The following is a 27,857-nucleotide window of genomic DNA, read 5'->3' on the forward strand; positions in this document are numbered from 1 at the left end:
AATGACAAAACATGAAGACAGTGACTCTTGCGTCCCAAAATCACCCCCCTCCGTCCCCCACTCAACTCAGCCCAGCTTACTGACCTCTACGTCCCTCCTGCTGCTGAGACCTAACCACAATCTCTCCGACACCCAACCATACGCGCCAACCCGTTGACTAAGGCTGTCGAGCCCCACTGGTGCGTGAATAGGCAGTTTCAGTGGACAACGGTTCCGTATGGCATACTACCTACCGCAACACAATATCTGCCCAACCACCCGTCATTCACGCAATATACACAGGAACGTAATGACTGTAAATACTATGCAACCTATACAGATAACCTACAGTCTCTTCAAGTTTTATAGTATTAAATGCATTTGATCTGATTCAGCAGTATTATAAAAGGTAAGCATTATGTAAATGCTTGGCTAAAGAGATGCGTCTTTAATCTAGTTGTAACCCTTTCGAATTTAACATTCAGAATGAAAGTATATTTATTTGTAACTACGGTTGATTTATATACCATAAAAGGAGTTTCTGTATTTTAGGTGCAGTACTATCCTTAACCTCTAGAGGGCGATTAACGCTGTGGTATGTTGAGAGTCAGCGTATGTTGAAAATCAGATGAAGAAGCCTGCTGACTATGTACGCACGAGGTTAGCGTGTAGCTAGTCTCAGCCTCAGACGTCACGCCCACGGAACGTTGGCTAAACGTCTGATGCATATGGTACACTTAACTGGAAACACTTCAGGAATGTCGAAGTCGTCATCTGATTGGTTGAATTGTATCGGATTTCCGGGGGGCGCGAGTGTCGCGTTTATTTTCGGTCTGCCAGGAAACAAAGCGCAGACCCTTCTTATACTGTCTATGGCGCAGACGTGTGATTGCGGAAGAAAAACTGTTGTGTTTACATGAGTGACAATGAGCATTTATCAAGATCAGCTAAACGTAGGATTCTCAAAAGTATGCGAGGTTCACGGCGTAGACTCTTTAAGAGATGTCCAGGAGTTTTGTTTGAGGCACTTAGTGGAGACAAAAAGAGATATTTTAGCCTGTTTGCCGACGGGATTTGGGAAGAGTGTTATTTTCCAAGCCTGGCCGACCCTTTGTCAGCATTTATAAGGATTCCCAGCAGATCCAACTTTACTAGTTGTGTGTCCCCTCCTATCTATTACATAGCTGTCAACCCTCCCGTTTTTTCCGGGTTTCTCACGTATTTTAGCTCTTTTCCCGCTGTCTTCCCGTTTTATTATTTTCCCGTAAAATATCCCGTATTTTTACGCTCTGATTAGATTGTGTGAGACGTACATGCTCGGGCAGATTCGGCTTGAAGTCGTTCATCGTCGGATGCGGCGCCGCGCGCGCTGTTACAAAAAAAGCTGTGCACACAGCCAAGCGAAATGGGGTCTTGCCGGTCTTGCGCACCCAACGCGTAATCTTTGCCGCGCTCGTGCGGACGCGTCAAGTATAAACAATTATACTCCGTGTCAGCGCGCGCTTTGATCGGTAAAGGAGCACAGACCTCTCCCTAATCATCTCCAGCAGCCCCCGAAGCACCACGTACCGTTTCCCTCGTAAGCTGATATTAGTATTTAAACATTCTCTGATAAAAAATGTTTAAAAAATGACACTTTCTCTCATACACACACACACTGTCTCTTTCTCTCTCACTCATTTGTAGTTATAAACTCTTTAGACTTTTAATGATTAGTGCTTTATTTTTAAAGTTTGTGGTGGGTAAGAATCTTGTAAAAAAAAAAATCCCTTATTTTGGGGATGGATTCCGGGAAATCTCCCTTATATTCAATGTTCAATGTTGACTAGGATCTATTATGGAAGATCAAGTGAAGTACCTAACTGTAAAGGTAGGCCTATCAGCCGCGTTTGCGGGCAAACATGAAACAACAGACGCTGACATCGCAGCTGGCCGATTCAGTATTGTGTTCGGTTTTCTTCTCCTTCTTTGATTTTCTATGCTGACTGACTTGTTGCACGCCGGTCTGTTGTTGTGGGGACATTTCCACGCCCCGAAACGTGACGCTGAACGAAACGAACTGTAATTGGTTGTTTGACATGTCGGTCAAACGGCCTTATGGGCGGGCCTTGGCCAAAGAAAGCTGCTATGAGTTCCAGACCTTCAGCCGTCAGTCTGAAGGTCTGGCTACGCGAGACTAGCGTGTAGCTGCAAAAAGACGATCTAATTTTCATTTGTTCTTCGGTTCAATGTGCATATTCTTTTATAAAGAGTAATATTAGTCATCGAGGTTGTTTATTTATCCAGTTGCTGAGGAAAACAACCGGTCAAAGCTTTTGGTTACTGGTTTTTCTTTTACACGAACTCTGGTGAGTTTTGCTTATGCATTACTTTAACTTTCAAATTGATATTCCTTTTTCATTATATGTGTCTTAAAGCCAATCAGAGTTATATATTATGTTTTAGAATGTATGTTTATATGGTAAAGTTAATACAGAGTCAAATCTGTCCGTGTATAATGCTAGTTTAACTGTTTAGTTAAATTATTTTATTTTCTACAAGTGTTATAAATGCAGCAAATGATAAAAGAAATGTTGTACAACTAACGAAATATTCAAATAAGAGAAATATATTGCATATTGAAATACTTTTATGTGTTTAAGCTGTTTATTTGCACTTATATTGTCACGTGTTGAATTAACACTGGTAATAACGGACATTTTGTGCAGCTAATAGAAAATGTCGGTGTAAAAATGGTTTATATTGAGAAAAATGTTTAATGTGACTGCATTGTTTTATGCAGATTGGTTTTTTTGAATGCTGATTCAATTTGAGTGATCAACCATTTGAACGGCGAGCCAGACCCTGATCTGCCACTCAAAGAATCGTCGTGGTCCATCACGGATGCACACAAGAGAGCTAAGCACATACATACTACCCGGGTAGCAACACAAAAGGCCTTTACACACCAATACATTGAGGCTCTTTACACACAAATACATTGAAGCTCTTTACACACACACATGACCATTGGAGCTTAACACATGGACATTTGAGTTTTTTCATATGGACATTTGAGCACTTCATATACTACAAAGGATCCAGAAGAAATTATTGAGACTGTGTTTTATTTTGTTTAATTTTATTTCATTTTTGGTATTTACATTCAACTTCTGGTTTGATATGAATCATTTTGTTGTTGGTTCATAGAGTTGAGTGGAGACCAGACAAAGAGTCAAACTGTGAGAATATTGTTTAAATATTGAATGTGAATTATTGTAAATAAAATTGCCGGCTGATAATTACTTAAAATTGATTTGGTCCACCCTTTTACTTTTAAATCCACCCAGAGCCGAACCTAGGCTGAATTTAATCTCTGTAGAGTAACATACATAGAATATTGCATTCGTTGTCCCCGTTACATAGTTTTAAACTGGGACAGCGAGTCAGAGCCTCGAACAATATCAGGAAGGCTATTCCAGAGTTTAGGAGCTAAATGTGAGAACGCCCTCCCTCCTTTAGTGGACTTAGATATCCTAGGAATGACTAGAAGCCTCGAATTTAGAGATCTTAAAGAACGCGATGGATTGTAGGGCGATAGAAGGTCCATTAAATACACAGGAGCTAAACCATTTAGGGCTTTATAGGTCAGTAATAGTACTTTGTAATTGATACGGAACTTGATAGGTAACCAGTGTAGAGATGATAAAATTGGTGTTATATGATCATATTTTCTTGACCTAGTAAGAACTCTGGCGGCTGCATTTTGCACTAACTGTAGCTTGTTTATTGAGGATGCAGGACAACCGGCTAATAAAGCATTACAGTAATCTAGTCTCGAGGTCATGAATGCATGAACTAACTTTTCTGCATCGGAAACAGATAGCATGTTACGTAATTTAGCAATGTTTCTAAGGTGGAAAAAGGCTGTTCTTGTAACATATGAAATATGATTTTCAAAAGACAAGTTGTGGTCTAGTATAACTCCCAGGTCTTTTACCGTAGAGGATAAAGTAACAGGACATCCTTCTATATTAAAGTTGTATTGTAAGTGGTTTTGTGGATAGTTTTTTGGACCAACAAGTAATACCTCCGTTTTATCTGGATTTAGTAGCAGGAAATTATGCGTCATCCAGCATTTTATATCTTTAAGACACTCTGTCAATTTTGATGAGTTAGTTTTTTCATCTGGCCGTGATGAAATATATAATTGAGTGTCATCAGCATAACAGTGGAAATTAATTCCATGTTTTCTTATAATATTACCAAGTGGCAGCATATATATTGAGAATAGCAGAGGGCCTAACACCGATCCTTGCGGCACTCCATAGTCTACTGACGTTATCTTCGATTTTTCCCCATTTAAACAGACAAAATGGTAACGGTCTGATAAATACGATCTGAACCAGCTTAATGCCTGTCCCTGAACACCAGTGTAGATTTGTAGTCGATCCAAGAGTATTTTATGATCGATAGTGTCAAACGCAGCACTAAGATCGAGTAGAACTAATATTGAGATACAGCCTTGGTCAGAAGCTAAAAGTAAATCATTTGTAATTTTAACTAGCGCAGTTTCTGTGCTATGATGCGGTCTGAATCCTGACTGAAATTTTTCATATATCTCATTTTCTTGCATGAAAGAGCACAATTGAGCGGACACAGTCTTTTCTAGTATTTTAGACATAAATGGAAGATTTGAAATCGGTCTGTAATTTGCTAAGTTATTTGGATCTAATTGCGGTTTCTTAATAAGAGGTTTTATTACTGCCAGCTTGAATATTTTTGGAACATGACCTAAAGATAAAGACGAGTTAATAATATTAAGAAGAGGCTCTTCCACTACAGGTAACACTTCTTTCAGATATTTAGTTGGTATTGGATCTAATAAACATGTTGTTGGTTTAGATGCAATGATAAGTTTATTTAGCTCTTCCTGTCCTATAGTTGTAAAGCGGTGTAGTTGTTCTTGATGGGCGATAATTGAGGCTGAATCATAAGACACCATAGAGGATTGTACATTTACAATTGTGTTTCGGATGCTTTCTATTTTCTCATTGAAGTAGTTCATAAAATCATTACAGCTATACTGTAACGGAATAATTTGCTCGGGTGATGTCTGTTTATTTGTTAGTCTAGCCACGGTGTTAAATAAAAACCTTGGATTATTTTGGTTATTTTCTATTAGTTTGCGGAGATGCTCAGCCCTGGCTGCTTTTAGAGCTTTTTTATAACGTGACATACTGTCTTTCCACGCGATTCTAAAGACCTCTAAATTAGTTTGTTTCCATTTACGCTCTAGGTTACGAGTTTCTCTCTTGATAGCATGCGTAGCACTGTTGTACCATGGTGCTTTAGTTTTCTCTCTAACCTTTTTTGATCTAATTGGTGCAACAATATCTAATGTACTAGAGAAAATGGTGCTCAAACTGCTAGTCATTTCCTCTAGTTCATCTGTTTGTTTGGGTTCTCTGAGCAGCTGAGATAGATCAGGTAAGCTATTTGAGAATCTATCTATAGTGGTCGGAAGGATTGTTCTGCCTGGTCTATAACGTGGCGCAACATGACAAATTTCAGCAGTGCATATTATACAAGTTACCATGTGATGATCGGTGAGATCGTCACTTTGCGGTATAATATCTATATCGGTTAGATTGGTTTCATATGATATAATTAAATCTAGTGTATGATTTAGACGATGAGTGGGACCACTGACATTCTGCTTGACCCCAAAGGAGTTTAATAAATCTGTAAACGCAGTCCCTAACGCATCGTTTGTGTTATCTACGTGTATGTTAAAATCTCCAACAATTATTGCTTTATCGGCATTGACCAATAGATCTAAAAGAAAGTCTGCAAACTCTTTTAGGAAATCAGCATATGGTCCTGGAGGTCTATATACAGTAGCCAAGGCTAGAGATAATAGGGATTTATTTCTTACATCTAAGAGCGTAACGTTTAGCACAAGTACTTCAAACGAGTTAAACCTGTGACCTGTTTTCTGAGTAACATTAATAATATCTCTATAGATTGTTGCAACACCGCCGCCACGACCGATCAGACGGGGCTCATGCTTATAACAGTATCCTGGCGGGGTAGACTCATTTAGACCGAAATACTCGTTTGGTTTAAGCCAGGTTTCAGTAAGGCAAAGTACATCGAAGCTATTATCTGTGACCATTTCATTTACAATAACCGCCTTAGGTGTGAGCGATCTAATGTTTAGAAGACCTAGTTTTTCAGAAATTGTTTTTGTTCACTGATATTTAGATTTTCAGGTTTAATTACAATAAGATTTTTCCTAGATCCTACAGTGGATTTATTATTTGGCCTCACTAAACGAGGAATAGACACAGTTTCTATATAATGTTCTACACTACTTATATCAATTAAATTGGCACAGCAAAGACTGTGATTTGGAATTTGATTTTCTAGTCATACGGTGTGTAACGTCTTGGAGATGTTGTCCGACAGAACAGCCGCTCCGGCTCTGCTGGGGTGCAGGCCATCAGCACGGTAGAGCCTAGGTCGCTCCCAGAACAGATTCCAATTATTTACAAAGAGCAGTTTTTGTTCATTACACAATGACATTAACCATTCATTTAGTGCAAATAATCTACTGAACCTTTCCTGTCCTTGTCGGTACGTGGGAAGCGGTCCAGACACGATGATCGTTGCCTCAGGCGCTGTGCTGCGTACCATCTCGATCAGGCTCCTGTAGTCCTTCTTCAGAACCTCCGTCTGCCGCAGCCTGATATCGTTTGTTCCAGCGTGAAGCACCACAGCTCCGACGCGCTCTTCACCGTTCAGGATCTCGGGAACCTGTGCGGCGACATCAAGAACACGAGCACCAGGAAGGCAGTGAGTGCGCACCTTACCCTTACCTGAGGTAGCACGGACATGACGGACCATGGAAGTGCCGATGATCACGGCGTCGTCCCGTTCCGACTCGCGAAGAGGGGAGAAGCGGTTCCGGGTGGAGATCTCGAAGACCGGGAGGGGCGGAGAGGTTCTTGCTCTGGTCCTGGCTCGTGTCTTCCGCTGTGGGATCACCCAGGGTCCATGGTGCTGTGTCGGTGCCGGAGTGAATGATGCCAGAGATGATCGCGTCCTCCTGGGCAGAGAAACGCACGGAGTAGACGAAGTCGGAGTCAAAAAGTTACTAACCACTGACTTGTGTGCATCGGCGCGTGACGTTTCAAGCGCTGATCGGCGATCCCGCAGCTCGGCTTGTTTCTCCAGCAGACCACGGATCTGTTTCTCCACCGATTCAAGCTCCAATCGTACCGAAATCAGTTCGAATGTGTCCTCACCTGCACTCAGAGGTAACGTTAGACACACATCTGATATGTTCGCCATAACAGATGAACAGTAGATTAGTAGTGATACTACCAATATCACTAGTAATTTAGGACTGAAATGCCGGATATAACCTGTATCCTTTCAGTGAAACGGGTGTAAAATCAGACGCTCCATAGGCGCGAGGCCACGCGTGAAATGCTAGCGGACTAAAGGCTAGTAGCCGAGATTCGCAAAGTTGGGTCTAAGTAGCGATATCAAAGCAATCCGATTGTTTTTTTATAAGGAATAGTATCGAGGATAAGTTCCCATGATATAAAAATAGAAAGTGCTTGTTTATAAATGAGTGGTAAAGAAGAAAATCAAGGATTAATGAATTGATTCGACGGAGCTTTCAAACACAAACACCGACTGCTCGCGCATGCGCATGCCTGGTAGACAGCTGGTAAACAGCATTACCAGCTTCACTTATTACTAACCAGACTGACTTCATTTCTGTCAGATGTCTACAGAAGCTCTTATTGAGAATTAACAGAGGTTTCGATGTTGATGTTTTAGCCATTATGGTGAACCGTTTCCTTTATTTGGGCAATTTGACTCTTGACTTCTTATGTGATTGTATGGTCTTTGCAACAGTGTTTATCAAAACACATAATTTGTTGCAAAGAAAGCCAAAAACAAAGGTGGTCTGGAGATAGGGCTATAGTTTACAACATAATAAAGAACAAAATATGACCAAAAGTTATAATATGTTATTAATAGTTTTTTTTTCAACAACATTAATTTTTGTTTATAAAGATCGGATAGCAAGCTGATTTTTTTTAATATTGGGAAAGTAATCTGCATGAAGCATGTCACCATTGTTGAGATTCATATGCTGATTCTTGATGTCTGTTTGTTTAAAAAAAAATAGTAATGATTTTCAAAAACTGTCTGCAATGTATATAAAAATGCAGAATGTCTGCTCTGTGTCAAGAAAGGTGAAAGTTATTTATTAAAAACAAATTACAACTTTTGGTCAGGGATAAGACTAGAGAACCATTTTATTTTTTTCTACTACACTTGAACACCTTTGTTTATTGTTTCCATTGTAACAAATTATGTGCTTTGGTAAACACTGTTACAAAGACCAAAATTGCACTTAAAATGTCAAGAGTCAAACTGCTCAACTAAAGGAAACACTGATCACAATAATGGTGACCAAACGTTTTAAAACATTGACATCTAAACCACCGTTCATAGACATCTGACAGAAATAAAGTCAGTCTGGTTAGTAATAAATGAAGCTGGTAATGCTGATTGTGGAGTTGTTTAGGTTAGGGAAACGTTCTGATAAATTAAAAAAAAGTTATATTTCCGTAATGAAAACATTCCGGGATAACCAAAAACAACCTTTACAAATACATGTTTTGGGAACATTCCCAATTGTAGCTGGGTAGTGAGAGACTTAAGCTAGCCCAAAACTTGAAGATTTTAAGCCCAATTTGCAACCCCCAAAAATTCAAAGCTTGGACGATTCTTCTAGGATGTGCATTCAGAGTATTACAATGCTAATGTTTGTGTCTGTGGTCTCCCACAGTTTTAAAATCGGTTAAGATTGTGTCCCAGGCCTTACACAGATATTAGATGACCCAACACCTGTGAAGAGATGACGCTAACTCCTGCGAGGACTTCAGATGACGCCAACTCTGAATCCACACACACAACTGCCAAATGTCCCATATTGTAATAATTATGATAACCACCTAATCATTGCTTTAACATACTCATTGTTTTTACATAAACTGATGCATTGGTTTGTTAACCCTCATGTGGTGTTCAAAACCCTATAACACCTGTGGTGTTCCCGGTCAAAAATGACCGGCCCATAAAAAAAACCTTATAAGTCACTCATTATACCATATTTTCACCCAATCTTGGATTCAATCTTTTTGTCAACATGTTCTCTTTCAATTAGGACTGGTTTTATATTTTGATTTGCATCTGAATAATCATAGGCCTCATTTATTTGAGAGTAGGCATTTCACTTTTTTTTTTTTTTTTTTTTTTTTTTTACATTTTGAATAATTTTGGAAATATTAAATAAAATCTGAAGAAAATTGGTATTGTTGATCACACTAGTCAACTTAAAATTTTCACCAGGAATTTTGTTTTGAAACTTTTGTTTTGTAAAAAATATGGCACATAGTCACACTTGTGGTGTTCCCGGTCAAAAATGACCGGCCTATAAAAAATAGCTTATAAGTCACTCATAATACCATATTTTCACCCAATCTTGGATTCAATCTTTTTGTCAACTTGTTCTCTTTCAATTAGGACTGTTTTGTTTCTGTTTGCATCTGATTAATCGTTAAAATTAATTTTTACAGCAATTTGTTACAGTGTAGGAATATATTAAAAACAAACTTCAACAAGTCATTTTCTGGCTACAGGTAATTCAAGCTAAGAACAGTGTATGATGTGACTATATTAATGGTACAACACAATTGCTAGATACAAAAGACATCAGTGAATCATTCTATTTCATGATGATAATAAAACCATCAACAGGAAACCATCATCACCTGATCTCATTTAACTGTAGCTTTCTTTGCTGCTGCAAATGTGCTTGATAAACACACTGTCACAGCGGTTAAAGATAAAAAACATATTAAAAGTTTAGAGGACAACTAATGGAAACACTAATCGCTGTTATGGTGACTTCAAATGAAACAGAGTTAAACCTCTGTTAATTCTCAATAAAACTTATGTAGACATCTGACAGAAATTAAGTCAGTCTGGTTAGTAATAAGTGAAGCTGGTAATGCTGTTTGTGGAGTTGTTTAATCCTCCTCTGCTGAGATCTTCAGATTTAATGTCTTCTTTTCTCTTCAGGTGATTTCATCTAAGACTGTGTCTGAAGTCAGTTGTAGTTCTTGTGTTTCTTTTTCTGTTCTCTTCTTTCCTTCAGTGATTCTGCTTGTTAACAGGCTTATTAAGGTTGAGATGACTCCATATTTAATATACACAGATTTTGTGGCTCAGATAAGGTCCAGTTCTGGTTTATTTATTTGCTCTTGGCTGACATGTGGCATTGCTATGGCCTGCTTGTGGCCCAGATCTGGCAAACAGGAGTGAGTCGCCCAAGGGCCATTATTCTACCCTGCATGTGGGCCAGATCATCTTTCCACGGGTGCCAGATGTGGGCCGACACAATGTTGTTCTCTGGATTTTTTTTTTTTTTAATAATAGTTGTATTACCATACCCAACTCACAGAGCACTCAATTTAAGGGGCAGTACAATTCCCTTTCCTCTTTTAAACAGACTGAATATGAAAATAAGATCCAGATCTGTCAATTCAGAGAAAAGAACATACAGTTTCGAGAGGGAAATTAGTTGCACGTTATTTCAAATATCTGTTTGTCACGTCAGTGAACAATAATTCATAAATCAACCACTAGAGGTCCTAATAGTCCAGTTTAACCAATAGAAACAGAGACAGGACAGCCTGAAACTAGCCTGGATGCCAGCCCGAACCCCGCCCACAACATTTTTTGATCGGGAAGTTCGGTCTGGACTCGCTCCATTGAGGAGTAATTATGATCGGTTCAGAAATCGTCGGGCCAATCAAATTGCCAGGGCGGGCTTTATACGATGATGGACAGATGATCTGCAGGGACGTAATCCTCACGTTATCAAAGAGCGCTTGGGTTGAACTGGTTTCCCTCAGAGACGACTGCAGCTGGAGAACTGAGATGTAGAGATTCCGCTATCGCGTCTGTTGTAAAAGAAATCGACAGCGCATTCATTTTAAAAGACGAACATAGAACTGCAATCAAGGCATTTGTTGATCGGAAAGATGTGTTTGCAGTCCTTCCTATGGGATTCGGCAAAAGTTTAATTTATCAGCTGGCTCCGATGGTAACTAAGAAGATGGGACGCAATGAAAACCCTGTGGTCGTTGTGGTTTCTCCTTTGGTCGCACTCATAGAGGACCAAGTAAAATAAGCAACACTCGTTATTTTACTTCTTCCAGCGTGCGTGCATTTGAGTTCTGTAGTTGACAACTGTACTATGCAAAGTAGTTGACTTACTGCGTTGCTCTCATTGGTTGTAGGTCTATCCAATTGAGTGCAGAGTTTTTTTTTTTTTCTGGTTTGGTTAAGACACGCCTCATAATCAAAGCCCTATGAAGCAGTATCAGACTCACATTCTGACTAGAATATGAGTATGACGAAGTCAGGCTAGCCTGAAACTGCATGAGGTTCATAATCAGGTTTATTGAAGCACTGGCCCTAAACATACGAAGTAAAACATGAAAAGGAAACTCTTTATAAAATACACAATACAACATAATAGATAAAACATAAAATAAAAAACAATGCATTTCAATATTGATAAGCAGTACAGATCACTGGATTTTTTATTTTTTTGTCAAAACATCTTTTATTATTTATTAATGTCATATCGTTATACAAAGAGTTACAAACTGCATATTTTTATTTACATAGATGTGCAACTGACATTCTTTGGATTAACTTCAAATGAGATTGTGATGTATAAAATGTGAACATTGTTCATGTTGTAAATGTATTTCTCTCTGAATAATATTTTTTGATTTCTAAGCTTAGGCCTAAAACTCAATATCAAACATTCTGAGTTATACATATAATATTGACCTATATATATATAGAACAAAGTAACCAAAGCATCAAATACACAAGAAACAGACTTTACATCAGTCAAGACCACAATGACTGCCATTCTCTCACAAAGAGTAAAATAAAACTAATGCATCTTAATGTGTGTGATGAACCTGTTTGTTGGTTGTGGTTCGAGATGGGTAAATTATTCCACAACTATCCAATAATCCATTTTATAGTCTAGATTAATATCTGAACACAGGCTTCTATCACTCATTTGACGCTGCTGTAGATCACTGATGCATCTTCCACAATCTGAACAGATGATCGCCTAAACAATCAAACAAACAGCAGCACAACAATATTATAGCTGATATAACATGTGCTGGTTAAGTTGGTGTTGGTGAAGCTGGTGCTGGTTAAGTTAGTACTGGTTAGGTTGGTACTGGTTAAGTTGGTGCTGGTTAAGTTGGTACTGTATAAATTGGTGCTGGTTAAGGTGGTACTGGTTAAGTTGGTACTGGATAAATTGGTGCTGGTTAAGTTAGTACTGGTTAAGTTGGTACTGGTTAAGTTGGTGCTGGTTAAGTTGGTACTGGATAAATTGGTGCTGGTTAAGGTGGTACTGGTTAAGTTGGTACTGGATAAATTGGTGCTGGTTAAGTTAGTACTGGTTAAGTTGGTGCTGGTTAAGTTGGTACTGAATAAATTGGTGCTGGTTAAGTTAGTACTGGTTAAGTTGGTACTGGTTAAGTTGGTGCTGGTTAAGTTGGTACTGGTTTACATTTTACATTACATTTACATTTACAGGTTAGGTTGGTACTGGTTAAGTTGGTGCTGGTTAAATTGGTACTGGTTAAGTTGGTGTTGGTGAAGCTGGAATTGGTTAAGTTAGTACTGGTTAAGCTGGTGCTGGTTAAGTTGGTACTGGATAAATTGGTGCTGGTTAAGGTGGTATAGTGGCTAAGTTGGTGCTGTTTAAATTGGTGCTGGTTAAATTGGTACTGGTTAAGTTGGGGTTGGTAAAGCTGGTACTGAATAAATTGGTGCTGGTTAAGGTGGTATAGTGGCTAAGTTGGCGCTGTTTAAATTGGTGCTGGTTAAGTTGGTGTTGGTAAAGCTGGTACTGAATAAATTGGCGCTGGTTAAAGGAGAACTCCGGTCAATTTTAACATTGAGCTCATTTTTTTGTACATTTGGAGTGCTGTCAGTACAGACAAAAACGACAAAAATCGGTGTTGCCTACACTGTGTTATCCTCTTTTTAAAATTCGCACCCTGTTGACTTCAATGGGGCAAGTTCTAAACCTGCTTTTAGCCTCTTAACATCCTTGATTTGTCATTACAAGTGCACAGCCATGTGAGTGGTGTTATTAAGAGTGACCACGGTCAATCTGACTGCAGTAGATGTGCAAGATATTAATAAAAATGATGTTAATTCAGCCAGCTCACATACCCGTATTTACTTCCTGGTTTCGTTCGAAGTCCACAGCAGTCGATTGTCGAGTTCGCGCGCGCGATCATTGGTAACTAATAACTAATGATCGCGCGCGCGAACTCGACAATCGACTGCTGTGGACTTCGAACGAAAACAGGAAGTAAATACAGGTATGTGAGCTGGCTAAATTAACATCGTTTTTATTCATATCTTGCACATTTACTGCAGTCAGATTGACCGTGGTCACTCTTAATAACACCACTCACATGGCTGTGCACTTGTAATGACAAATCAAGGATGTTAAGAGGCTAAAAGCAGGTTTAGAACTTGCCCCATTGAAGTCAACAGGGTGTGAATTTTAAAGGGGAAATTAAGCAGTCAGTCAAGTTTACATAATTTACAAGATGGATTACCACTATAATCAAAAATTATAAAAGAAACATGACAAATGTTAACATATAAAAGAAAAAAGAAACACCGTTATGTCTTTCGAGCGGCAAGGGCGCCGCCATTGTGCAGTATTATAACTGGTGACGTCACGGGGTTGGTTGGCTCTGTGCTGAGTTCAGTAAAATACAGTGAAAGATGCATGTAAGCTGGTCGATCCAGCGAACAACTAACGTTAGGTACAGTCATTGTTGGCTAACAGCTGTAAGCATGAACTAGCAGCTAATGATAACTTAGTGTTTAGCTAGTGAACTTTATTAGTACCAGACAAAAAGACGACGTCTAACGTTAACAAACTGCACATGGAAACATTGTTCGTGATGTCTGCAATCATATTCCTGTCTCTTGTCAACACCATGGTCAAGATCAGCGTCTTGACAGCAGATGGATCGTGCTATCGTGGCGTAATAATCTGTTTGGTTGTAAAATGTATTACCTGAATGAAATGAAATCGAATGTATCGTCCTGTGGAATCATTCATTCACAGACAGCAGAAGATGTTCAACTAATAAAGATTTTCATCGCTGGCAAACAAATTGATAGATTTGCCGATTTGCTTTCACTAGACTGTACTGTAGGTCCACGGCCACTTCATCCAACGCTCTTGATGTTCTTAAATCTTCCTGAATAGAAAGCGCGTAAGTGATTCAGTGCGTGAGGAAACTGAACAGATCATTCAAACTGATTCGCGAACCGATTTAGACAGATCTGCCAACTTGTTTGATGAAGTCTTTGAACATAAACGACAAAAAAAGAGTGATTCATTTGTAGATTGAGCATCGCTCGTGCCCATAAAAAAGATACAGCGTGCTTGGAATAAACTGCGCATTTAACAACATGTTTGCATTAAAATAAAGTGCGCCGTTTGCATCCCTGTATATAACGAGATTTGGGCCATTTGGGCTGTATCTTTTTTTATGGGCACGAGCGATGCTCAATTTACAAATGAATCACTCTTTTTTTTTTGTCGTTTCTGTTCAAAGACTTCATCAAACAAGTTGGCAGATCTGTCTAAATCGGTTCGCGAATCAGTTTGAATGATCTGTTCAGTTTCCTCACGCACTGAATCACTAACGCGCTTTCTATTCACACTCGACTCGGAGTTGTAACAGGAAGATTTAAGAACATCAAGAGCGTTGGATGAAGTGGCCGTGGACCTACAGTACAGTCTAGTGAAAGCAAATCGGCAAATCTGTCAATTTGTTTGCCAGCGATGAAGATCTTTATTAGTTGAACATCTTCTGCTGTCTGTGAACGAATGATTCCACAGGACGATACATTCGATTTCATTTCATTCAGGTAATACATTTTACAACCAAACAGATTATTACGCCACGATAGCACGATCCATCTGCTGTCAAGACGCTGATCTTGACCATGGTGTTGACAAGAGACAGGAATATGATTGCAGACATCACGAACAATGTTTCCATGTGCAGTTTGTTAACGTTAGACGTCGTCTTTTTGTCTGGTACTAATAAAGTTCACTAGCTAAACACTAAGTTATCATTAGCTGCTAGTTCATGCTTACAGCTGTTAGCCAACAATGACTGTACCTAACGTTAGTTGTTCGCTGGATCGACCAGCTTACATGCATCTTTCACTGTATTTTACTGAACTCAGCACAGAGCCAACCAACCCCGTGATGTCACCAGTTATAATACTGCACAATGGCGGCGCCCTTGCCGCTCGAAAGACATAACGGTGTTTCTTTTTTCTTTTATATGTTAACATTTGTCATGTTTCTTTTATAATTTTTGATTATAGTGGTAATCCATCTTGTAAATTATGTAAACTTGACTGACTGCTTCATTTCCCCTTTAAAAAGAGGATAACACAGTGTAGGCAACACCGATTTTTGTCGTTTTTGTCTGTACTGACAGCACTCCAAATGTACAAAAAAATGAGCTCAATGTTAAAATTGACCGGAGTTCTCCTTTAAGGTGGTGCTGGTTAAGTTGGTGCTGGTTAAATTGGTACTGGTTAAGTTGGTGCTGGTTAAGGTGGTATAGTGGCTAAGTTGGTGCTGTCTAAATTGGTGCTGGTTAAATTGGTACTGGTTAAGTTGGGGTTGGTAAAGCTGGTACTGAATAAATTGGCGCTGGTTAAGGTGGTGCTGGTTAAGTTGGTACTAGTTACGTTTCTGCTGTTTAAGTTAGTACTGGATAAATTGGTGCTGGTTAAGGTGGTATAGTGGTTAAGTTGGTGCTGGTTAAATCGATGCTGGTTGAGTTGGTGCTGGTTAAGCTGGTACTGGTTAAGTTGGTGCTGGTTAAGTTTATGCTGGTTAAGTTGGTCCAACATTCCAACAATCGCTCATTAAACGATTGAACAGAGGCTTTGTGTTCGCTGGTCTCTATCACTCATTTGACGCTGCTGTAGATCACTGATGCATCTTCCACAATCTGAACAGTTGATCGCCTAAACAATCAAAACAAACAGCAGCACAACAATATTATAGCTGATATAACATGTGCTGGTTAAATTGGTATAGTGGTTAAGTTGGTGCTGGTTAAGTTAGTACTGGTTAAGTTGGTACTGGTTAAGTTGGTGCTGGTTAAATTGGTACTGGTTAAGTTGGTGTTGGTGAAGCTGGCATTGGTTAAGTTAGTACTGGTTAAGTTGGTACTGGTTAAGTTGGTGCTGGTTAAGTTGGTACTGGATAAATTGGTGCTGGTTAAGGTGGTGCTGGTTAAGTTGGTTCTGGTTAAATTGGTACTGGTTAAGTTGGTGTTGGTGATGCTGGTATTGGTTAAGTCAGTACTGGTTAAGCTGGTGCTGGTTAAGTTGGTACTGGATAAATTGGTGCTGGTTAAGGTGGTATAGTGGCTAAGTTGGTGCTGTTTAAATTGGTGCTGGTTAAGTTGGTGTTGGTAAAGCTGGTACTGAATAAATGGGCTCTATGCACAGCGATATTTCCGGTGAAGGTCTAAGGATGCTGGATTACTTCCGCCGATCGTAGAGTCCAATGCTATACCGAGAATTTATATTGGTTTTTATACTCTATTGCTATACTAAAGAAACATTAGTCACAAAAACAGACAAAACAGACACTCCTCATTTTGTTTATGCTTCTTTGTTTATTATATTAAATAAACATAACTATATATAAAATTACATCTAAACGTATTAAAGTTTCGTTTCAAAGACGAGAGGACAGTAAATTTTGAAAACTCTGCTATAATCCCGTTTTCCTCAGTTTTCCTCCGCTTTAAATCTCCCCAACCGGAAACACAAGAGCATTCTTGCGTCAAACGCGGAAGTTATGCGTGCATATAGCCCATTGGCGCTGGTTAAGGTGGTGCTGGTTAAGTTGGTGCTGGTTAAATTGGTACTGGTTAAGTTGGTGTTGGTGAAGCTGGTATTGGTTAAGTTCGTACTGGTTAAGCTGGTGCTGGTTAAGTTGGTACTGGATAAATTGGCGCTGGTTAAGGTGGTACAGTGGCTAAGTTGGTGCTGTTTAAATTGGTGCTGGTAAAGTTGGTGTTGGTAAAGCTGGTACTGAATAAATTGGCGCTGGTTAAGGTGGTGCTGGTTAAGTTGGTGCTGGTTAAATTGGTGCTGGTTAAGGAGGTATAGTGGTTAAGTTGGTGTTGGTGAAGCTGGTATTGGTTAAGTTAGTACTGGTTAAGCTGGTACTGGATAAATTGGTGCTGGTTAAGGTGGTATAGTGGCTAAGTTGGTGCTAGTGCCTGTTAAATTGGAACTGGTTTAGTTGGTACTGGTTAAGTTGGTACTGGTTAAGCTGGTACTGGTTAAGCTGGTACTGGTTAAGTTGGTTTTTCTCACCTCACTGCAGCATCCGGCTGATAAACTCTTATATCATCATATTGACTTTCATTCTCCTCTGCTCTCTTCGTCTCTATCTTTCTGTGATGTTGGACAGTTGCGTACTGGATCTCCTCAGTGTCTCTGGATTCAGGAGTTTTTCCTCTGAATCTTCTGGGTTTCACACTGGCATACGGAGCGTCATTGGCTGAATCCGGTTCAGAAAGAGGCTTGTTAATTGTAGGAGAAGAAAAAGACAGAATGAGTTTCAGAAGTGAAATAATCAAACTGCTGATGTAAATATACTAATGATTATCACATTATTACAAAATATATCTATATTATATTAAAACTATCAGAAATTTGAATGAAACCATGTAAAAAAATAAATTAAAAAAATCATGTCAAAAGTGATTTTTTTTCTTCATGAGTCACACCACCTGCTGGCTTGTACATACAGTTTGAGAATCACTGGTCTAAAACAAGATAAATATTAGTTTATGAACGTTTTTACTGGATTGTATTGATAACGTCTAATAATTGACAATGTTAGTTTCCCATCAGTCTGTACAGTTACAGTCTGAAACAAAAAACAATTGGTTTTCTGCTTCTGTAAAGTCATGTTGTGTTTGGATGAATTACCTCTTTCACTCTGTGATCTTCAGCTTTAACACTCCTTCGTTTTTTTCTGTAATAATGACAGTCATTAACAAAATATGAATGTTGTTTTTAAAGATTACTAATAAAACACAAATTAAAGGGTCACTCCACCCATTTGCATTAAGAGGTCCATTGTTAGACAACCAGTCATACTATTGAATGGTCGTGCAACATTCTTTCATTTTCCCCTGAGACGAGAGAAATCTACTATTTACCTTTTTCACTTCCTCCTACAATGACGCAAAAATCGTCATTTGACGTCATTGTAGGAGGAAGTGTAAAAAGGGGGGATTTCTGTATAGACTACAAGCACAAATTCCCACCCTTTCAAACCCGCCCATAGGGGGTTGGACCTAATGCGCTAACAGAGCTATCACAGATCAGTGGGTGGGACTTCACTTGCAGATACTGAAAGCAATATCAGCCATCTTGTTTATAAGCTAAGCTAACAAGCGCTGTGGAGATAGGAAGCTACGACAATGACGGAAGAAACTAAACATGATATGGAAGTAGAGGATTTTGAAATTCTGCTGCTCGAATCCGCTGTTCGTGGCTATCTTTACGAGCCGCAATATAGTAAAGAGCAGCTGAGGCTGATGGAGGATCAGGAGGCGGACGAGGAGCCAGGACTGGCTCGAGCTGGGCGGACTGCTGGTGCGTGTGCTCTCGCTGTGCGCTACGGACACAGATAGAGTCCGTCTGCTGCAGAGAATTTCAACGATCGCAATTTCTCCTAGACTAAATCTCTGAATCAGACGACCACACGGACGTTTGTGTTGTGATGTGAACCATCCTAGTTTCGCCTGACTGAAAATCCAGGTATCATGCAATAATTCACCATATAGAAAGAAATACAAACGAGTAATTCACTAATGAGTTTGCCAATGTAACGGGGTTCGTTGTTGTGGGAAGAAGGAGGCTGGAACCGGCGAACATTTAAACATTTTAATAGTAAAATAAACAAATACAAAACAAAAGTATAAGCCAGCTGGCCACACACAACAGAAACAAAACATAAAATCAGGCCTGCTCCTTTTGTGCTTCCGCTCCTCCGTGAGAGATATGAGACCGCTGCACAGGTGCCATTCATTATCACTCGCGTCGTCCTCTCACGTCCCTCGCCCTCGTCCTGCTCGCCACAGCCAACTAACTAGACATTTTTTGTGAAATGAATTTCAAACTCATTTAGCAGCTAGCCTTCTTGTAGACGGAAGAGTGATTTCTCTGATGTTTGCGCTGTTCTGGATTAGTGGGAGTGGCTTGCGGAGCTGTGCAATGTGGTGCATTGTGGGAGTTGTTGTCTTACATACAAATGCGCCCTAAAGTTATTTTCTGTCTTTTCTCGGTCAAGAGGGCACCAAATTCAAAATTTCTTTTACATTTCGACTACATATATAACCCACTTTCAATAAAGATTAATGTTGAAATGGGTGGAGTGACCCTTTAACCATTTTCTTCTACATCAGACCAAAAGTGAACTTATACAGTCACTGCAGTTTATTATTGAGCTCACAGTATAAACAGGATGATGATGGTGATGATGATGATGATGATGATGAAGAATAATCCTCCAGATGCCGCTGCGATCACAATCACATTCCTACCAGCAACATGATGAACTGAAAGAGGAAGATCATCATGATTAACTCTCCAAACTGATGAATGATGTGAAGATACAGGAGTGTGTTAATAAAAGCTTCACCTGTGACAGTTACAGCGTGTGATCTCTGAGATCCATGTTGATTGTGAGCCTGACAGTAGAAGCGTCCACTCTGTAGTGCACTGAAACTCTGTCCAGATCCAACAGCTGAGGTTTCATTCTCCTTAAACCAGCTGAAGTTCAGAGCAGGAGGGTTTGAGTCACTGATGCAGTTCAGAGTCACTGAATCTCCCTCCACTATTACACCAGATCCATTTATCCACACTGAGACGCTCCTGGGAGGATCTAAAACAGGACACAAATTAAAACCTTGAATAAACTCATTCAAACCCAATCTTCAAAAAAAATAAAGAGAAAAAGTGAATCTGCACTCACACATGACATTGAGCTGAACATCAGGAGAGACGTGAGTGTGTCCGTCTACAGCACAGCTATATCTGCCTGAATCCTCTCTTCTGACTGACTGCAGCAGGAGTTCATTGTTTCTGTCTCTTCTCTCAGTTAATGGCTGTGAGTTTCTGTACCAGATGAATGTTGCTCTGTCAGTCAGAGCGCAGCTGCTTTTACATGTCAGACTGACTGAATCTCCCTCTGTCACTCTCCCAGGAGACTCCACCTGAAGATCTGAACACAACACACACATTATATCTAGTGCTGCTGTCATACACTGATTATTATTCAACATAATGCACAGAAGAAGAGATAAACCTCACCAAAGTCACCTGTGACAGTAAGATTCACACCTGATTTACCAGTCCATTTTCCATCATCTTTATCAGTGATGAATCTGAAATAGTACTTGTGTGAATCCTTCAGTGTCACATGACTCATTCTAACGGTGCAGTTCTGCTGTTTATCTCCCAGATACTGAAGCCTCTGACTGTATTCAGGGTCATTAGACAGATCTGGAGACTTGACATCCTTTACAGGCTCGTGTTTGGTCCAGAACACTTCCTTGATCTGATATCCAGTAGGGTATGTATAAGTGCATCTCATTATCACTGTTGAGTCCTTTAGTGCACAGATGTGTGAAGGACTGTAACTCACACCCCAACCAGCACTAGAAACCCCTGAAACACAGAATTAATACTGATGAAAATGTTGTTTTATAAATTACAACAGACCATGAAAACAGCTTTCATATGTTGATTCCTGATGTCTGTGCGTGTCTAAAAGTTGTTTATGCAATTTTTTTAAAGTAAAAAATTTGACCATCTGATGTGAATCATGGCAATGTTGACAGTGAAAAATTTTAGATTATTAATAACACACTTTTAATCAGGGATGAGATTTATGCCTCACTCCACTAAATGAAAATGAAAATTATATCAACATAATGGATAAATAACATCCTCTGATCATATTTGTTTATTGCTTCACTTGCAATAAATAAGGTGTTTTGTTAAACACTGTTACAAAAACCGCAAACTAAAATTAAAACGGAGTCAAGAGCCCAACTAAAGCTGATCACTATAATGATGACTTAAAACTAAACTATTATTTTCAATAAAACATCAACATCTAAACCTCTGTTAATTTTCAATATGAGCTTTTGTAGACGGCTGACAGAAATAAAGTCAAACTGTCCGAACTGGATTCTCCAGCATGGGAGTCAGCAGTCTCTCTTGCAGCCGTAAGCTCTCCTCTTAAAGGGGTCATACAATGAGATACCTTGATCCTTGACAGTTAAGAGTTCGTTATACTATAAAAAATACCCTGTACGTTTCAAAACTCAAAACTTTCTAGTTATTCCAAAAACTGTTTTTATTGAAACCAAGGCCAGCAAACGACAGGATCTAAAAAGTGGAGACTTGTGACGTCACACTTCATCTTTGGCCCCGCCCACTGGAGCGTTAGTGAACAGTGACGTGAGAACGAGAAAAGATCGTTACAGGATCAATAGGGGGTGGGGGGGGGGGGGGGGGGTTCCCAACAATGTGAATGTCTCAGCAGTAAATTATTTGTTTGTATTCGGTGCATTTCACTGTGGATTATTTGGTAAATTTCGGTGCAGGCTTTGCAAACAGACTTTTACGATATGAATCTGTCAGCAACGCCACGACCATTACGTTTATTTCTAATGCCTGATCTGTGATCAGTGATTTCTGATGTAATTATTAAAGTTCAGACTGATTATCTCTCGAAATATTGTTCAATACTGTTTATGCATCAGTAAATCAAGCCAGTGACTAAACAATCAACACATCGTTTCTCTTAGTAGGATGAAATTAATCCTATTTAAACTGCGATTAAATGATATAAAGAAAACGATCAAAGAACTCCCTTTCCAATCGCCCAAGCTGTCAATCAAACAGTGCGAGTTTATCTGGACACTTGCCAAAACTTGTTGAAATCAATCATCACAAAATAATGACGCTATCATATGTATTTGCATCGTGTTTGCATTGTTATTTGGTGAAAGCCAGAGGTGTAATTTCATGCGCGATCAACCGAGACTGTCTGTCATCTGCTCAATGCTCATCACTGCAACCTTTCATGTGATGGAATAGATCATTACGATCAATACTTTTCACAATTCCTTAATCTCGATAGCTGTTGTAGTAAACGTTTTAGAGAGAGTTCCACATTTAGTAATACTAGCTATTTCATATGCAAACGTTTCAGCCAATCACAGCAGTGGGCGTTTATACTGAAGTCTTACAGCAGCCAATCACAGCAGTGGGCGTTTATACTGAAGTCTTACAGCAGCCAATCACAGCAGTGGGCGTTTACACTGAAGTCTCACAGCCAATCACAGCAGTGGGCATTTACACTGAAGTCTCACAGCCAATCACAGCAGTGGGCGTTTACAGTGAAGTCTTACAGCCAATCACAGCAGTGGGCGTTTACAGTGAAGTCTTACAGCAGCCAATCACAGCAGTGGGCATTTACACTGAAGTCTCACAGCCAATCACAGCAGTGGGCATTTACAGTGAAGTCTTACAGCCAATCACAGCAGTGGGCGTTTACAGTGAAGTCTTACAGCAGCCAATCACAGCAGTGGGCATTTACACTGAAGTCTCACAGCCAATCACAGCAGTGGGCGTTTACAGTGAAGTCTTACAGCCAATCACAGCAGTGGGCGTTTACACTGAAGTCTTACAGCAGCCAATCACAGCAGTGGGCGTTTACACTGAAGTCTTACAGCAGCCAATCACAGCAGTGGGCGTTTACACTGAAGTCTTACAGCAGCCAATCACAGCAGTGGGCGTTTACACTGAAGTCTCACAGCAGCCAATCACAGCAGTGGGCGTTTACACTGAAGTCTCACAGCCAATCACAGCAGTGGGCGTTTACACTGAAGTCGCACAGACACGCCCCTTAACACAGATATGCCTTTTATTTATAAATTATGACAATTGTTTATGTTAAAATCATACTAACATTATAACGGCACCCCAGGAAACATTATAAAATAATCAAATATTCCAGTCTATGACCCCTTTAAGTTTAGGAGAGTGAGGTTTACACGCACAGCTCTCACTGGCCTTTGTCCGTTACACACCACATAACCTTGCACTGCAGGTCCGATCCGATTTTGTGCAATGCCATATTCAATTTCCCAATGAAAGACGGTAGCGGCCGGTAACTCTGGTGTATTTTGGACGGGAACGTGTGGTCTGACAATAGACCGGCCGCTCTGACATCCTTTGACCACAGCGTATCCGCTCTTGAACTTGAAGTGAACAAAACTTTCTGCAGTGAGGGAGTTCACACAGTTCACACACATGTTCTGTGCATCCTGGCCACTAGTGCACCTTCAGAGAGAACATTCAGCCTTTGTGCTAGCATTGTAGAGGGGAGATGTAGGCTACTGAAACCGCCATCAATCAGACATTCAGCTCCTGCATAGATGAAAAAAAAAAAAAAAAAATCTGTAGAATAGCTTAGCCAAAAGTTTTCGTTTATTCGTATTTTAGATTTTTGAGTGACAGATGTTTTATTTAATTTAGACTATTTTTGTCTGTGAGTTTTTTTTTTTTTTACTGTGTTGACAGTTCCATGATAAGACAAATAACCCAAATAATATGCCAATATTAGTGGGATTTAGCAGGATCGGTCAGGTCAGGAAGAAACTCATTCTGAGCAGATAGCGGGAGAACACGGAGTGAATTTTCAGTGTGAGCGGACGGGTGTGGAATAGAACCTACCTACCAAACACAGAACGTTCCCCTAACGTTCCCATATGGTTTCCATTTGATTAATAAGAACGCTTTAGGAAAGTTCTCTGTAGGTTCTTTTTTTGCAACTAAAGAGAACCTTCCCAGAACATTCCGGCGGGTTAGTTTTAGATTTGATTTCTTTAATCATGTTATGCTGAAATGTGTCATTTTCCATAAACAAAGTATATTTTGCAGATACAGTTTATTAAAACCTGGATTAGGTCTGCCGACATGTAGCACCGTTGTGTTTCTGGAGACCAGAGTTCGAGTCCTGGCTTGTGGACCTTTCCCGATCCCGTCCCCTATCTCACTTCCTGTCTAGCTACTGTCCTAAAAACAACAACCTGGATTAGATCAGTCAAAACATATTTAAGTCAAGGTTAAGAGTAGTCATGACTGACTAACATGAATATATCAACCTCTTTATTGAATAATTGTTTGTATTAAGATATATACTAGAGTAAATAATGTGATTTAAGAGAGATTTGACACGTCTAATTGAAGAAAATATGAAAATAACAGAGTTAAGTTTTTGTTTACTGACCAAAGGAGAGAAGCATGTCCTGCTAATTCAGTGGTAAGGAATTAATGTAATATTACCTAAATATGATGAAAATATGTTAATATAACGTTAAGGAAACATTCTGCAAATTGTTACGGGAATGTTAGGGGAATGTTCTGCAAAACTAAAAAAAAAGTTATATTTCCATAACGAAACATTCCTGGATAACAAAAAACAAGTCCGGGAGTCTCCCGCATATTGATAGGGCCTCCCTGATGCCCGCAAATTAGTTAAAATCTCCCGGAATCTAGAGCGAGGAAGAGCGCGCATGCGTAGCGCGCGCACGCCAGAGAGAGGGAGCGAGCTAGAGACCTTGCGTGTGTGTGCTAGTGTGCGCATGAAAGGACCCAACCAATCAATTGTCAGTGCGGGCGGGCTTTTATCTCTACTACTCCCGAACCGAATTAATCAGAAATTACTTTGCAAGTTACTTGCTAGGGATGATGTTAGGAAGTGATATTCAGCTTGCTACATTTTTAATGATTACAGTAGTTAAAACAGCTAAACTTCAACATTTTAGCTGTAAAATGCCACATGCAGTAGCTAATATTAAGGAATATGTTGTGCTTTTACTTTTAAAAATGTTTCGTAACGTTACAATTAATGCTTACAAACTGTGAAGATTTTGAATACAGAAGTTACATTTGTAATGGTGTAGGGCCTAGCCTATTTTCATTTAGATGTGGTATTATTATTTGTGCAGTAGCTAAGATTAATTACTCCATAAATTAATTAATATTATTAAGTAAGAAATTCATTTTAAGACAGCATGGAATAGATTGTATAATATACTGTTAGCTATAATTTGGATATTATAGTATCATGAGCCACAATTAAAGTCTTGTGACACTCATGCCAGGCGGCAGGCGTTATTGTTTGTAGCAACAATGAGTTTGTTTGGGGATTATTAACTCAAATGGGGAATATTCTTCATTAGATAATGAATATGTAATCACATACATAAATTAAATTATCCCAAATAGGGAATGGACTAAACATTACCATATATGAATAATTAACACGATTGATCGTAGTAATTATTGATATCTAGGTCAGTTAAGTCAGATTAATTATCAGGGTCAATTTACATGTGATTCCAAATTAGTTTGTCATGCATCCCGGTTCGTCCTGCGGACCGGAGCCGAAAACTTCCTTATATCACAAGATTACCTGCCTGTATACCGAGTGAATATTTTCCGGTGGCCACACGGAAGTATTTGCTCGTATACGGCACTTTCAGATGTTTAAAATAGTTAACCGAGGTAGAGCTTTGGCAACTTTACAGACCTTTGACATATTACAGAGACTTCAAGCATGGGACAATGAGACAGATTCGATTCAAAGGATTATGGAATTTAATAACACAATACTAAGGATTACATAGACTACTAAAAATCACGCAGGAGTAAATAATATGCATATCAAAACAAACAATTAACACAGGATTGCAATATGACGTATTTAAAAAGAGACAGTTAGAGTGAGAGTGAGAGAGAGAGAGAGAGAGAGAGAGAGAGAGAGAGAGTGGGTGTGTGAGAGAGAGAGAGAGAGAGAGAGAGAGAGAGAGAGAGAGAGAGAGAGAGAGAGAGAGAGAGAGAGAGAGAGAGAGAGAGAGAGAGAGAGAGAGAGAGAGAGAGAGAGAGACAGAACAGTTCAAAACAGTGCAACAGAGACCCAAAGGATTCTAACATTAATCTAGACAACTTTAAGGCAGCATTTATCTTTAGATTTGTACTTGCTTTACGGCTCCTTTGTGTGCAGTTGTGTTACAAAGGCAGCGTGGTTGGAGTTGTCTGGAGCGTCTTCCGGTAGGAGGCAGATGTTTGCGAGTGCTTCAGCTGCGGCCCGTACGAGAGACGATTAATCTTAAACTTGTTTCGTTCGTGAATACACTGAATGAAACCGAACTATCAACTGAGGTAGATCGAAAGAAAGCAACTTAGATTTAAAACAAAGTAGAAAAACGACGAAGAAGGAAAACTCCGGCTGGAGTTTAACAGGAAAATTTAGGAATCTCTCTCTGGCGTAGGAAACTGGAAAGAGGAGAAGGTGGCGGTCTATTTTGAAGGAGCTCGAGACACGCCTTTCTCACGTGTCTGATCCAATCGTTTGGCAGGAAGGCGGGTCGGCAGACCTTGTGCTTCCCGAGGTACAGCCTTCTGGGTCATGTGCATAGTGGATAAAACTTGTTCGAAATACACTTCTAAACTAGTATTAATAAAAGCATGCATCATATTAAATTTTGGGTTGATGATTCAATCTTCTTTGATTATTCTGATTACAACCATACCAAGTTAGGCATTCCTAGGGCTTAGTAAAATGCAGATACATGATTTTTTTCGTGATTAAACGGATGTTAAATTGATCACATATCATAAAATCTTACAGTTATACCAGTTTTGTCACCAGGGAATCATGAAGCACAACCAGAAAAACATTTCACACATTTTACAGGGTGATTTTGACCATAGTGTTCAGAATGAATGTCTCTCGTGTATGTATGTGCGTGTGTGTGTATGAGCGAGTTCACCCGGCGGTCGGTCACGCGGAGAACTTTTGGGTCATCTTCTGTTCTGTGTATGTGTGTGTGTATGTGTATTCAGAGTTCGTTGAGACGAACCCCCCCCCCCCTCCCCCCCCCCTCCCCCTCCTTAAAGGGGGATTCCACGTGTGTGCGCTTATCTGAATGGACAATGTTCGTCTTGTCACCTTCGGAGGGGTTCTTCCGCGTGATTCTGATTCCAAGATGGGCCCTTTGGTCACATGTCTGTGTCACATGTGATAAGCAATGCATTTCTTTGTTTAACCATTCGTGGCAAACGCCAGTGTGTGAATCAGAGTCAGTAATTCAATCAAGTCCAAGCCCCATTTGCTTTGTGTGCAGTTCATGAAGAGATAAGCTGTTTGTGAATTGGTAACTTAACAAAAGTCCCATGACATGCTTTGTCATAATCCAAAGAAAGGGGGGGGGGGGGGGGGGGGGGGGGTGTCTATTGATTAGAATCCAGTTGATTAAAGTCACATGGTTGCTCTGACCATATGATTATCGCTACATGTTGTTGTTGTCAAGTTTCCGCGCGCCGATTGCTTTGGGCTGGGCCTAGTCAAATTCCAGGGCCGTTTTTTAGTCCCAGTCCGTCCCTGAAGACACCTGATGTTAACAAGCAGAATCACCAAAGGAGAAAATCTACTTTTTTAAGACACCGTTATGGAGATCAGTGTTTGCTTTAGTTGGGCTCATGGCCCTTAAATCATTAAATTCAGTTTTTGTTTGGCTGTTGTA

General features: G+C 39.7%; 2 long non-coding RNA genes across 3 annotated transcripts; one reads left to right on the forward strand and one right to left on the reverse strand.

Moving 5' to 3' along the window:
• Positions 1-516: 516 nt before the first annotated feature.
• LOC130105886 (uncharacterized) lies at positions 517-3,065 on the forward strand. Its single transcript, XR_008809673.1, has 3 exons — positions 517-654; positions 2,177-2,327; positions 2,762-3,065. It is a non-coding gene; the product is annotated as an uncharacterized LOC130105886 (long non-coding RNA).
• Positions 3,066-11,970: 8,905 nt separating this feature from the next.
• On the reverse strand, positions 11,971-18,217 carry LOC130105892 (uncharacterized). Of its 2 annotated transcripts, none has more exons than XR_008809679.1 (3): positions 18,172-18,217; positions 17,551-17,759; positions 11,971-12,208 (listed from the first exon to the last, which is right to left on the reverse strand). It is a non-coding gene; the product is annotated as an uncharacterized LOC130105892 (long non-coding RNA). The 2 variants fall into 2 exon arrangements; XR_008809678.1 differs by lacking the exon at positions 11,971-12,208 and adding an exon at positions 16,088-16,182.
• Between the last annotated feature and the right edge of the window lie 9,640 nt (positions 18,218-27,857).

The sequence above is a fragment of the Rhinichthys klamathensis genome, unplaced genomic scaffold, assembly GCF_029890125.1.
Source record: "Rhinichthys klamathensis goyatoka isolate OS25496 unplaced genomic scaffold, OSU_Roscu_1.1 h1tg000330l_1, whole genome shotgun sequence".
Taxonomy (NCBI): Eukaryota; Metazoa; Chordata; class Actinopteri; order Cypriniformes; family Leuciscidae; genus Rhinichthys; species Rhinichthys klamathensis.